The sequence below is a fragment of the Ptiloglossa arizonensis genome, chromosome 1, assembly GCF_051014685.1.
Source record: "Ptiloglossa arizonensis isolate GNS036 chromosome 1, iyPtiAriz1_principal, whole genome shotgun sequence".
Taxonomy (NCBI): domain Eukaryota; kingdom Metazoa; phylum Arthropoda; class Insecta; order Hymenoptera; family Colletidae; genus Ptiloglossa; species Ptiloglossa arizonensis.
This window is the reverse complement of record NC_135048.1, coordinates 20,452,442-20,464,261: the sequence shown is the minus strand read 5'-3', so window position 1 is coordinate 20,464,261 and position 11,820 is coordinate 20,452,442. Positions and strand designations below refer to the sequence as shown.

At 35.8% G+C, this 11,820-nt stretch overlaps 1 protein-coding gene and 1 long non-coding RNA gene across 2 annotated transcripts in view; one reads left to right on the top strand and one right to left on the bottom strand.

Moving 5' to 3' along the window:
* Positions 1 to 1,550: 1,550 nt before the first annotated feature.
* LOC143152491 (uncharacterized) lies at positions 1,551 to 11,511 on the bottom strand. Its single transcript, XR_012993584.1, has 4 exons — positions 11,459 to 11,511; positions 11,221 to 11,393; positions 2,347 to 2,712; positions 1,551 to 1,632 (listed from the first exon to the last, which is right to left on the bottom strand). It is a non-coding gene; the product is annotated as an uncharacterized LOC143152491 (long non-coding RNA).
* Positions 10,524 to 11,820, top strand: part of Gp150 (leucine-rich repeat domain-containing glycoprotein 150) — a 31,637-nt gene continuing 30,340 nt past the window's right edge. The window contains exon 1 of the mRNA XM_076322693.1: positions 10,524 to 10,715. The gene's annotated coding sequence lies outside the window, so the exon portion shown is untranslated. The remainder of the gene's footprint in view (positions 10,716 to 11,820) is intronic.

Sequence of the window (11,820 nt, the reverse complement as noted above, 5' to 3'; positions counted from 1 at the left end):
CAACGAAGATCGTATACCAATTGTATCGTACAGAGAAAAGATCAATTCTAACAGGAGAGTTCACATTCCTCTTATCGATAGTGTCACGTTATTAATCCGTAATCTTTGTTTCTCCCTACAATACGTTACAATGTTTACAAAATTAATAATTATTCATAAAATTCGACCGTGAAAAACACCGGGAACGAATTAACCACATTGAAGGACATGTGTACAATGTATCTAAGAAAAGAAATTAAAATACATAATGTGTTGTGCGCAACTATTCGAATTGTATTCGTCGAATACTCGAAGCGTTCGAGTATTCGAGTAGAGAAAAATTCGTAAAATACATCCACGACTATTAGAGACACGCTGTCGTTACACGATGTCGTGTTACCGTGCAAATCATGTCACGCCACGTGTCTCTTTCATTTTCCGTCAAAGAACACACTTTCGTGAGCCACGAGTTACGAGTTACGAGCGATAAACGATGGAGGTAGTTGCACGTAGAGAAAATTTACGCGCACGAAACGCTCCGCGATGTAAAATACCGCAATTATGTACATTAGAATGTTCACCGAGCGACATGGAAATACTCTTTGGACGAAGTTTGAAAAATGATAGATTACGTTGTCGCGTACTCGCGCGTACCCATCTCCCTTGATTCTCAATCAAGCGCACGTGTAACCGACGTTACTGCGAAGTCATTTTTCACGAAAACGACGACTCACTCGCAAAAATTCTATTCCACACTTTCGACTAAGCTCTTTGCCCGGAATGGATCGTTTACCTTTTGCGCCGGCCATAACGGACCACCGTGTACACACGAGGAAGAACGCACTTCGAAATCGGTTGTCCACCGGTAATAAACGTACCAGCGGGACAATGTCCACGCGCGGCCGAAACGTCTATGCGCTTTTTATTTATGGACGTTAATTTGAACATAAAATTTTCAACTCGCTTCTTGCAAGTACGAACACTTGACTCGACAAAAAGATTTCAAGGACTTCGACTTTCGCTTCGCGCACTTAACTTGACACATTTTATTACATCGATATGGCCGAAAATTTGAAAGTTTCTTCCTTACACCCTGCAACCTATAATTTGTTTTTTTTTTTTTGGTAAGAGGGGGTATTAAAAAATTCATGGTACTCGATTCATATTCGTTAAGACTTCTCTGTTCGGGCTATACAGTGGAACGATACGAGTCAAGTGTCAAAGAAGAAAAAATTACTTCAAAATGGAGTAGACGTGTTGTAGTAAAATACAATGTTGAAGTACTTGTTTCGTTGTAGCACTTATGTAAACGATAACATTGTTATTTTAAGGCTTATTCGAAGTATATTAATTCCAAATGAATCGATATTTCTGTTATTTCCACGTACAATCGTCGAATTATTACCTGGAATGGTTGCATTATATATTCCCTGTACGATGGCTGTAAAAATTATATTTTTATTTGATAATGTATTTCAATACTATCAATAAACATTGTGTAGACAATAGATTTTAGATGACCCAGCAAAGATAATATTTACAGAATAGTCAACAAGGTCGTACGTAAGATATCGAGCATTGTTTGTAAACAGTTGAATGGAGTCAATTACACTGGCTTAGTTTGTCGACAGACTGTCTGCAGCAGAAACCTCTCTGTAACAGGAAACCAAAGTCGAACGAAACATATATTTACATAAATTTATTTTATCATTTTTTAAACGATAAATACCTTCCATTTGAAATTTGACTAATTCTACACATTCGACACGTTCTATTAGGTTGTTCGGAAAGTCGTTTCGTTCTTTTGGTAAAAATGAAACACGATTTTTTTAGAGTGCACAAACATTTTATCAAATTACATATTCTCCATTTTGGAAAACGAAACGACTTTGCGAACAACCCAATAATACAAAACTACCTAAATTGTAAGCCCCGTAAGAAATACTTTTGGAGTCGCGGAAAATTTAACGAGACATAAAATACGTCTTCTCTTTATTTCAACACGTGTTTCCAAATAATTAAACATTTCCTCAAAAACATCTCATAAAATACATAATCCAATATCGTAATACTTTATCCGTACATGAAAATTCAATTTGTAGAATGATACTCGTTACAAATATTGTATTAATTCGTTCGATCAAATATAAATATTATACATCGGTTGCTAGAATGTTCACGGTACCTATAAATTAAACAAAACCGGTTGTAAAAGATATTTAAGTAGCGGTGTTCCCATTCGTGGGGATCGATTTTAAACGAGATCGTCGATCGATAAACGATAAACAACGAACGCTGAAATTTCCGCGTGTTTTGTAAATTGTTGCGTGACAATTGGCAATGACCATTGCCGAATCAACTACTTACAAGTACGTGCAGCCCGATAAAACGGTCCACGCGAAGGTATTACGTTACGCCTACGTAATAAACGGCGTTAACGCGAGGATGTTAAGAGCTAATGGACCAACTTCCCGGACACGACGAGTTTCAACGGCCGCCGTAGCGAATCCTCTGGCAATGACATTGCCGTCTGTCACGTCGTCGACGCTGACAATTTCTCGTTTTCATTTCGCTGTATTCGCTGTTTCTATTGTTACAACGGTTACGTCTTCGTACCGCCATTTCGCTTCGGTGAAATGTTACTTTCTGCGAGGAAAGCGCACCCTTTATTACGAAATGGGAGTACATTGTAATCGTTCGTGGTGGATGATACCTTTTGAACCGTGACGCAATCTGAAATTTAAAATTGGAGAAGAATTACGAAATTTTTGTACATTTGTGTACATAGAGAAATATAATTTTCATTCTGAACACAAGTCTTTTTTTATTCTTCCCCGCTTCCAAGTGTACTCGCGGCGATTTGTCACTTGAACCGTATCTGACACACCGTCTCGAAAACTTCACGAATATCGACTAAGTAGAAGTGTTACTTCGTAGACACGGTAATTCTTAAATTTCAGATCATTTATGACATTTTTTGACGAGCGTAATATTTAAAGAGGACGGTGGATAATAAATTTTCAATGTATTGTAGTGGTTAAAGATTCTTTTGCTCAATCTTCGGTGAAATGCTACTTTCTGCGAGGAAAGCGCACCCTTTATTACGAAATGGGAGTACATTGTAATCGTTCGTGGTGGATGGTTCCTTTTGAACCGTGGCGCAATCTGAAATTTCAAATTGGAGTAGAATTACGAAATTTTTGTACATTTGTGTACATAGAGAAATATAATTTTCATTCTGAACACAAGTCTTTTTTTATTCTTCCCCGCTTTCAAGTGTACTCGCGGCGATTTTGTCACTTGAAAGCGGGGACTATTCAATCATGATCGTATCTGACACACCGTCTCGAAAACTTCGCGAATATCGACTAAGTAGAAGTGTTACTTCGTAGACACGGTAATTCTTAAATTTCAGATCATTTATAAAATTTTGCGACGAGCGTAATATTTAAAGAGGACGGTGGATAATAAATTTTCAATGTATTGTAGTGGTTAAAGATTCTTTTGCTCAATCTTCGGTGAAATGCTACTTTCTGCGAGGAAAGCGCACCCTTTATTACGAAATGGGAGTACATTGTAATCGTTCGTGGTGGATGGTTCCTTTTGAACCATGGCGCAATCTGAAATTTCAAATTGGAGAAGAATTACGAAATTTTTGTACATTTGTGTACATAGAGAAATATAATTTTCATTCTGAATCCCAAGTCTTTTTTTATTCTTCCCCGCTTTCAAGTGTACTCGCGGCGATTTTGTCACTTGAAAGCGGGGACTACTCAACCGTGATCATATCTGACACACCGTCTCGAAAACTTCGCGAATATCGACTAAGTAGAAGTGTTACTTCGTAGACACGGTAATTCTTAAATTTCAGATCATTTATGACATTTTTTGACGAGCGTAATATTTAAAGAGGACGGTGGATAATAAATTTTCAATGCATTGTAGTAGTCAAAGATTCTTTTGCTCAATCTTGAGCATTGTCGTGCATCTTCGTTGCCTTGATATTCCGCAAAAATATATTTCGTAAGAAAATGCGTCTTGTAACCGAAGGTGTGCTCGATACCCCGCTTTCAAGTGTACTCGCGGCGATTTTGTCACTTGAAAGCGGGGACTGCTCGACCATGATCGTATCTAGAATGATTATATATTGCTGTAGAATGTTAACGCTGACTTGTATAATTTTGAAACAAATACGAATGTTTGATGGAATAATTCAAGATATTTGATATTTAACTTATCAAAAACTGCAAACTGCGACCCATCGTCATGGAACATAAACCCGACTATTCTTTGCACAATCTCAAAAATTTTACAACTTACGTGCTCGCGTATGATCGATAACTGTTACAAGGTAAAAGTAAACGAGCCTATTTACGATCGTGCTTCTACTTACATAATTACCTGTTCTCTTTCTGTCTTTCGTGATCTTCTGTGTCTTTAACGTACAATTGAATGAATCGTGGACATTGCCACGTAAGAAAAGTGTACTTGGCCTTCCAACATCAATCATGGGTTAATTTGCAGTTACCATGAAAGGAAGAACCTTCGCAAAAACGATGGAAATCTTGCACGTTGTTTCAGAGGTATTCACGTACGAAATAAAAATATAAAATATAGTAATTGATACTCGAAAAGTATGCTCGCTAAAGATTACCAATGTCTCCATAGATATAGAATTTAGAGATTAGATTTTACAAAAAATTTCACTCAAAACTTTGCAATTGCATTAATTGCAGACGTGTAAGACATAGATACGAAATTAGAAGACAGATAATCTCGTAAATTAAATAATTATTAAAATTAATGTACAATTTGTTTGTGAGAGTAATAAAAGAAACGATAATTTAACTCTATCGATTAATGCATTTATTTACTTGTTTACTTTTCCTTTCACATCCCATCGTCAAATATTCTTATCGTCAGTTTTTTTATCCGCTTCTTATCCAACGCTATATAATACAAAATTATCGAAAATTAATGAATTTCGAGATATTTTCGAGAGGATACACAATTTTTAACATATTTATCTACTCCAATAATTCATCGAAATAATTATTATCGCATATTAAATTGGTAATTGTCGAAGTGAGTTAATTATGATTGTTTTTTACTCTAAATTTATTTAAAAATCTTATTTGTATAAATGTAATTCGCATGGCTCAACATTTAATTATACTCAAGAGTCAATAACAAAAATCGATAAAGTGCTCTACGTGAAAAATATCTATTCTGTAAATTTATAATCGATTAGAAAACACTGAAATAGCGAAATCAAAGAGCTACTACTGCGAAATTATTACAGCAAAATGTTTAATTGAAAAACATGTTTAACACGATGGGACCTAATTTCACTCAATAATTTTCTCGAATCTTAAGCCAGAAAGTATTTCGCAACGAAATGTAATATAACTCGCAATCTATCGGCGAAATACGAAGTAAAAAAGTATCGATTCTTTATTGACTTTTTCGCACATTCTACGATTGCAGTGACGATACTGAATACAAATAAAGTTAAATCGAATATCTTCGGTTTCTCTCATTCGCAACTTTATTATATTTTGCGGCGAAAAATATTAAAAAATGTTCGAGGAACAGAACGAACACAATGATTCTTCTTTCTTTATTATATTATTTACATTACAATCAAATAATTTAAATTTCACTTCGCATTGTTCTAAAATGAAATAAAAGAAACGTAAAAAAAAAATAAATTTAGTTTTCCACTCTGTAGAAATACAGAATTGTTAACCCTGAAACTATGAATTATTTCAGGGAAAAGTATAATTAAAATTTAGTATTAAATACAACGTAATACAAAATTGTTAACCCTGATACTACAAATTATTTCAGGGAAAAGTATAATTAAAATTTAATAATAAATACAACGTAATACAAAATTGTTAACCCTGAAACTATAAATTATTTGAGGGAAAAGTATAATTAGTATTTAATATTAAGTACAACGTAATTATTATTAGCATTTTTACCGTGAAACAAGAAGTGTAGTGCCAAGACTCCAAGTGGAAGAATCTAAACTCGTGAGACTTTCCCATGACTCTAAGAAACACATGGAAATAATCTTCTTAGAATCATGAATAAATCACCACCGCTAGCCACTCTTCTACGGTCACCGAATTCACTCTCGTTTCTTCCTGTTTATGCCTGCCGTGGTATTATAATCGGCAACCTTTCTAAATCGAAACGAGAGACACATTCTTTATGCGACAAGGAAATTAACGAGCAGAGACGATTGTACAGGTTGAATGCAACGAGTGACACCAACGCAAAGACGGTGATACTACGCACAAAGTAAACAAACAACGTCGAACAGAATTGTTTCGCGCGTGGTTTCGTTTCGCGGAAAATCAATGGAACTCGATTGAATGTACGAACGAAAAAACAATTTATACAGACGCATCGGTGTTACATATTAGATTCTAACAAAAAATATATTTTACAAAACTTAACGCAGAATTATTGACGAGTTTGAGAATAATAAATAACTATTACTGCCAACGTACAGAGAGTAATAAAGAAGTAATCGTTTATCATCGAGTACATTCCTCGTTTCAAGATAAATAGGAATCACCGATGTTTAACCGAGGGTCGGTACAGTATTTCTTGAAACCGATCGAACTTAAACAGGACGCTCGAAGAAGACAGTAAACGGGAACAGAAACATCGAGACTGAGAGAAACAGAGCGGAAATAAACAAGTAACAGAAAATTCGAAAAAGAAATCGGTTTGTTAACGCTCGTACGAATTACAATTTTTTATATCTTCTACTGTATCCTTGCGATAATTATATTACTCGGTTAGCGAGTATCTCCCGTTGAATTTTACGAATTGAAACGTTACACGAAAAAATCTAAGAATAAAATACTATATTTTCACATTTCTTACACAGTGCAATAATTATTTAGAAAACAGCTGTTGAGGGAATACGTGTTTTTCTTTTTATTGCAAAAGCGATAACCAGTCAGCAGTATCGGTTTGATAAAGAGTACAGGGAGAATACAAACAAAAGAGTACAAATATAAGCTTCAAGTCGCGGTCTTATGATACATCGATCGCTATTGAGGACAAGGCAGTACGGCGCTAGAAGCGCACGTGTTCAGCAGAAATGATCAAGTTTGTGACAATAAAACGATTTCAAGTGCCTCGTTCTCTGACTTAATTAATTGCCCGTACCATCGATAGAGTATTCACGCGTGACTGAAAAACAAATCTGTACCGCACAATTTCAGTTACTCGGGGTTATTCACGCTTTCCTGGCTGGAATCGTTTTTTTTTTTACGACGAGATAAATACACCAAAACCGAGCGCGTCTCGTGCAGGCGCCCAATCGCCGAACTTCAAAGCGACGTCGCGCGCGTATCGATGCGACAGCCTTTAATGCAAACCAAAAACTTTCTCGCGAGAGTACTATCAATCGATTGGTTAAGTTCTACCGATGAAAATGAGACCGAACGCGACTATATTCGCGCTACTTCTACTTTCCGACTTAGAAGGAAAGAAAACTATCGTATTCAAGAGAAATGTCAAAAGAAAAATGTTTGTCACCGAAAGACACGTTTAGAAACTTACGATCACCTTTCATCCGTTAAAGAAGAAATGATTTTCGAAAGAACATATCGTACACCCCGCTTAAAAGTCACGCGTCACTTACCCACTTGACCAAATTTTCATTACGTAATGTAAATTACTGAAATTATTTTGCTTCGTTCTTGGGTATATTTACAGGCATGTGTTCAATATTAACTAAGAACAAAAAAAAAATATTTTGTTGTTCCAAGCTGTGGAACATTCCTTGAGATGAACACTCAATGAGATGAATAGAACAATATTGTTCGAGAAATTATGAAAATTTTATATCTAATTCCGGTGTATATTCGTCATTAGCAAAAATTTCAATCTTAAAAAAAAATAAAACGAGACTCTCCCTTTTATGTGGATTGAAAAGTGAAGAAAGTTCGAATACGGTCGTGTTTGATCGTATTTTAATCGTTCTCATCGTGAAGCTCACCGATCCGTTGGTAATACACTCGTGAAGCCACGCGATGAGAAATATGTAGAAAAGTTCGTAGTTTGCTCGATCGCCGCGCCGATTGGTGTCGCTTCGAGTCGAGCAGTGAACGTGAACGACGAGGACGATTCGGTTCCCCGAATCCCGTGCGGTGAACTTTTATCTTTAAGCGAGGAACTACCGTATCGACGGTTCCGCGCGAGCAGATACGACGATTCGCGAATAAACACCGCGCATCGTATCCATTTGCGAAAACGCAAACGATATTAGAGTTCCACTTGTAAATCGATCCATCGTGTCTGCAACCACTGTTGGAAAGCAGGTGTTTGTAAATAATATCCGACGGGCGAACAAAAATGTGTAACTCAAGCGTACGATATTCGATGAAGACGCACGGAAGTTAATCTGTCGGAAGACATATATATATATATATATACATACATTTATATATTTTCCTCGTAATCGAGACAGTGCACCAGTGTCTGCGGAATCGCGACGTTTCTTTCGCGCCTTTTTTTTTCACTTGGACTTTTTTTTGTCATTTTTTTTTTCCTTTTTATTTCTCTCGTCGTCAAAAGTATGCATTATATTGCAAGCACAAACACAAATCGTGTTATCTGATAAGTATAACCGAGATACTGTGTACAAACTAGATAAAATCCTTTCCTACTTGCCGCTGATATTGCGAAAGAATGCCAAGGATGACGATGTTTAATCGAGAAGACGACTCCGAGTACCGCCCGTTGCGATGAATTCTTTTTCAACCGTGCCGGACAAAACGATAACGCACCTCTAATTACCACTTATATAATACAAACATCGTCAACGGCAACGAGTTTATCATCTTTTCTTACGAAACTTTTGTATTCGGGTTACGATATCGAGCGAGAGATCGCGATTGAATTTTTTCGCATCCTCGAAACGGTTCCGATACGTTCTGCCCTCGATATGGCCCTAATCTGAAATGAACGCGAGTTCGTGAAACCGATAACCAAACTAGCGACAAATTACAAATGTTGCAATTAGGATATGTTGAATGTTAGATAGACGACGCGGTCTAGATTTTTACGAATAACGTTTACATTAACGATGTAATTTTGTATTATGGAAAAATATATTAAAAGTAGCCTGTTGTTGACAATCGTGTCCATAACCTCAACATTGTCAAAATCGAAGTTGTTACCTCCTCGTCCTTTATGCTAACGAATGTGACATCATTTTTTGAATTATTTTCATTCCAAAATACTGTTTCGAGGTTAAACGTGTTCAAAATTGCACAGTTTGTCTATTGATAATTTTCAACCGAGGTTTAGCAGTATATTCTGCTACTAAATACAGGAACAACGTGTTAGGATAGATATGGTTCGAAACGATCTTTGTTAAATACTTGTGTTAAAAATATGGGAGAAACAGGAAGGAAATAGGACGACAAAACGTCCTGGCCAGATTTTGCATTTCAAAATGTTGTCCAACTCGATCGATACAAGTCCGATATCAAGTTTTTCCTTTACAGTTACCCGCAGATAAAAATCTAATTGCGTAAGGTCTGCTGATCACGGAGGCCAATAAACTGGTCCTCCGTGACCAATCCATCTTTGGAAGTAATGTTCATTCGACCAATTAGTACTGGCCTTACAATTAGCCAGTCACCGTTTCCCTTGCACTTCGTACTTTTATAGGTAATGTTTAACGAAGAATTTTAGGAAGAATAATTACGCAACGCTTTTTATTTATAACGATAAACTATTCTGCCAAATTTTTGATCGAAAAACTATTGGTTACCCGATACACTTGTAGCTGATAATTCAGCTCCACAGCCTACACGTATTATTGCGCAGCTGCCCTCTATTTAGCGACGATTTAAAAATCAATTTTCCGTTCTTTGATCCTTGAAATAATAATACCCATAGCAGATACATCTAAAAGTGAAATTTCTTTCCCTATCGGTAAATATTACATTTTTTCATCATTGAACAGAATTCCGAAATAACAATAATTGTAAAGTTCTCCTTGTAACTGCAAGATTGAATCGTTTGTTTTCTGTTTCCTCGTTTTATATTGAGACGAGACAATTAATCAATTGAAAGTTTTCCATTTTTTTAATTATGATAATGTACCTCAGAGGGCAGTAGTCCAAAGGCTCTCTAAATTACTACGTTACCGACGATCATTGAATACCATCGGTTGATAAAGACAATTCAAGGAAACAATTGACGAGGTATGGAATAAATAGCGTACAATGAAAAAATACCATTAGTCATTTAGGTGTCAAATACAACCTTATTAATTCAAAATATAATAATCTCTCATCGTTTCAGTGTCGCTTCCAAAATTATCGACTTAGCCTGAAATAAGATTATAGTGCCATCTACGGTAAGAATTAAAACCAAGTATGCCGACAGTTACGTATTTCAAAATGATTAACAGTTAGATCGATCCGAGTCTAGTGGGCGTGCTAAATGATCTGACTAGATGTGTATCAAACTTTGCACAGAAATCAAGCACACAGTGATATGTTTTCTTCGCTTGTTACGTCATATAGTATAGCTTTTATGTAATACTTAAAAATCAAGCTACAATTCCGATAAACTATATAATGTGACAATTGGAAGGAAACAAAATTTTTTAATTTGTCACCAACATCCGCTGAAGATGCTCAGAAAATTCATCGTCAACTCTTCGTAAATGCAAACAAAACCGTGAGTGGACCGTGAGTATTAATTTATTAAATAAAAAATAAAAAATACTTCTGAGAACAATATAGAAAATGATCAAATATTCAATAGTATATATGCAATATACGTGTAACTTTATCGATAGTGATAATATGATATCATTATAGTGATAATCTTAATCATCGTAACAACGAAGTTTTAATTAATGTTGGATAAAACACTGATAAAAAGGAGATTGGTCTGAATCAGAATAATAATTAGAAGCATGACTCGATGCTCGTAGATCTACTGAATCTTTCGATACGTATCTACTATCTCTTCGATTTCCGCGGAATGAATGACAGCATTTCCTACATAAAAGTACAAAAATACTAGGAAAATGTTTCGATTCACAATGACTTGTATATCGAATTCGATGAATAATTGAAAAGTGAATACAGCAAGCGATTAAACAATTATCGATAACTATTTACACTAGAGGTTAGAACACCAATTTTGATCAAATTGAAATATGTGTAAACTGGTATTTCTTATACATACAACCGCTGTTTGGCCTTAGTTTCCGAGATTTTCGCGAAGAACTGCTTCTATAATGAATTCTGTCCATACTTGTGCGTTCGTAATAGCGTGTGCGTAAGTGTAGAACCACCGCGTGTCTAGTGTTCCTCTAAACACATGGCGGTGACTGGCAGTCACGATGTATAACGGGTAAACTGAAAAAATACGACCTGTATAGTTGGCCGCCTCATAAACCGTAGGGAAAAAATATATAACCAACCAATGCATCTTTTTCCATACGTACGAGATCGGTATTGATTGGGGGCAAATTTGTCTGTGGCTATAAGAATCGAAGTTTTTAAGTTCACCCATTATACGTTTTGTTGCTGACTGTTGCGATGTGTTTGTAGAAATTGTAGATGAGTGGTGGTACAATGTTGACGCATACACTGCTACGGACACGTATATATAGAAAAAATTCAATGTATTGCATCGAAAGTTTTTAAAAATATTTCAGAAACTAAACTTGTTACAATATTTTCTAGGACTGATAGGTTTGATACAATTACAAACGATATTCAAAAATGTTTTCTACGTTTGTCATATTTACGTTTGCTATAGTTCTCAAAATGACTGCTCTTG